This window comes from Cyprinodon variegatus, unplaced genomic scaffold (assembly GCF_000732505.1).
Source record: "Cyprinodon variegatus isolate N-32 unplaced genomic scaffold, C_variegatus-1.0 Scaffold1018, whole genome shotgun sequence".
NCBI lineage: Eukaryota > Metazoa > Chordata > Actinopteri > Cyprinodontiformes > Cyprinodontidae > Cyprinodon > Cyprinodon variegatus.
Window position 1 is genome coordinate 83794 of NW_015151471.1, and position 3035 is coordinate 86828.

Sequence of the window (3035 nt, forward strand, 5' to 3'; positions counted from 1 at the left end):
TATATATATATATATATATATATATTCCCCTCTGTTTTTACTCCAAAAATCTAGGTAGAATAGTTGAGCGAAAATACTTCATAAAAACTGCTGTTTCTGGCTAAAAACCTTTCGAGGTTTAAAGGAATAGGTACTTTTGCGAATTTCTGAAAAGACCTGCTCTCTTCACTTAGAAAAAAAAAACACAAAAATGCACATGCAGAACCCTGTTCCCACAAACAAACCCATTTCTCCTCGTGCACGCTTTGTTTAAAAGTTGTTTCAATCGCTCATACAAGCTTACTTTCCAAAAGAATATTTACAGTTTCTCAACACCGGTAAGTGAAAATCGGGGCCAGCATTTAAGACGGCCTTACCTAAACTTACCACCGGAATGATTGACAATTCGGAGGACCACTTATTGAGATGATCCTCCCGAAAAAAGAACATCCTCCACTATACCTTTAAGGTATAATAGACACTAAACTCCAGCCTAGTTAATTGTATTTTAAAAAGTCAAGTAAAATTAATTTTTGTAAGCTTGTAAATTTGAGGTTGCATTATGATAATCTTAAAACCCGGTTAAGATACCAACACTAAATCCCTGGAACCGATGATTGCTAGTTTCCATACCTGTATAAAGCCTGATGCTGCGTTTCTGTCAACTAAAGATGCATCTTCCACAGGTTATATTTTAACTTTTCAGAGCCCTTATCTCTTCCTTCATCTCTTCCACTCCGACTGTTTCGCTCATTTATTCTGCCCTTTCCTGCCTTAGCATTAAAACACAACCTTCCCTTTTCTTTTCTCTCAGCATCACTTTTTTTGCTTTGTTTTTCCATCATTTGGCCTTAAAAGGCTTGAGAGGAGTTAGGCGTAGCCCTCTCCATGGTAACGCCGTCTCCCATTCTTTCACACACACACATTTTCTCACTGTCTCTCATCTCATGATGCTGCCCTACCCTGGGCTTCATCGCTGTACCCTCCCCCGATACGTACTCCGTTCACCCTCCCTCTCTCTTCTTGTTTCTCGCAGATATACACTCTCACCATCTCCTCCTCCTGTTTGCTGCTCTTCTGCTAATGCTGCATCGTCCACTGCCTGCGAGATGTTTAACCCATCTTCTAAAGGAAACGCAGGGGAGTCGAGGTAAAGCTTTCACCCTTGTTTCCCCTGGAATAGAGAGACGGCAAACATGTTAATCCAGATTTTGTTGTTGTTGGCAAGTGACCACAGCTTACAGGAAGCCAAGTGACTGATTGGATGTGTGTGATAGAGTGAGAACTCTCCAGCTGGAGGGGTTGGCTTTTGTTGGAGTAGTTGCAGGTTTTCTCTCACACGTGCTCCCTAGGTTTTCACACCATCAGGTGAATGAAACGTCAAGTTCCAGTTCATCTTAACTTAAGCAGGAAAAAATAACCTACCTGTGGAATTTGAGTGTGCATTTTGTTTGTTTGCAAATGGTGAAAAAGAAAAAGAGGCACCGGTGTGCAGATGATCTTGCTTGTTGTGGTGCAACAGTGCTGCAATGTCTTATCACGGTTCTCTGGTGGTTTGTGACACGGTGTGGGGATGGCGAGGAGGGGGCATGAAGTTATGGCTTCTTGTCTCTGCGAGTGGGTGGATGAAAGCAGCGATTCCTAACGCTTCTGCAAGTCAGCCCTAAAATGCAACACCCAGGTTATGATGCTAATTACAATCAAATGCATGTAAGACACAAAGGATTAGAGACTGAAATAAATGATGTGTATCTGCTTTGTCTTGGTTTCATTTTCCTTCATTCATGTTAATATGCACATAGAGTCCAATGCAAGCTTTACCATATGCTGAGTCTTGGGACAAAAACGCCAACGATGCTGCTTGTAAAACATGACACTCCGCATCCCAGTGATACAATGAGAGCCTCATAAAATCAGTGGTTAAACATCCTTCAAGGCATCTGCTGAGAGCTGACGTCCTTGGAGTTAATTATTCTCATCATTAAAGCTGATGGTTTAGTTTTAGGGCTTCAACATACAGTTTTTTACCAACGCTGCAATTGTCTTTACTTCATTTAGCATCCTCCATTCCCATATAAGCGTCTTAGAGAAAATGCCAGAAAGTCATTACTGTGAATAGCTTTTTCTCTTTTTTTTTTTCCGCAGAGAAAATGTGGGATAATGCTTAAACAATTGCAGCAGAAAAAAAAGGTTATTAAGATGTTTTTCACTTGATGTGAAAAAACACAGGAAAAGTAGAAAATGAGAAGGAGTGATGGCGCTAATCTGTGCTGCGACTGTATTCGTAAACAACTAAATTAAACCTTATTTTATGAAAGCGTTCAATAAATATTTCCACTCACTAAAATGAAACATGTAATGTTTATATTATGAAAGTTCAATTTCCCATTTCCCTCCCCATTTATTTACACACAATCTCTCACTTTTGCCGTTTCTGTAAGATAGAAGTATTTTACACAAAGGGAAATGAGAAAAAAAATCCCAAGATAGAGGTTAAAGATTTTTCTTAAGAATAACTTATTTATATATTTTGTGCCCTCTCACGAATAACTACAAGTGCTTGGTTCCAGGAAGAGATTCGCTTCCATACAGAAAGCCCATATTCTGATCTTTAATTACCAGTATTACAGTATACATGTCAGATTAAATAAAACTACTTATACTTCAGCGATAGTATCAAGGCGTTACTTTATTGTATCTATTATACTATATCTGTTGGTTGTACTCTTTACATCTCTTTGCATCTCTTTCTTTCATCTTTTCTCCTTTTTCCTGTTTTTCTTTTCCTGTTCTACTTACATTGCAGTGTTCATATAAGCTGTAATACTCCCTGCATGAATTATAATAAAGATATTTATATGCATAAATCAAGCGGAACATTATGGTGGTACATTGCCAAACAGGACACGGTTTAAAAAAAACAGTCCGACATTAAAGGGCCCAGACAGTCATGTTCTATGACCTCTACTCTAGAAGCTCTTGGTTAGAATACAAAAGCTTTTTAATTAAACTATAGTATAAAGTTGGCTTAATATATTCAATTTCTGCGTTTTACA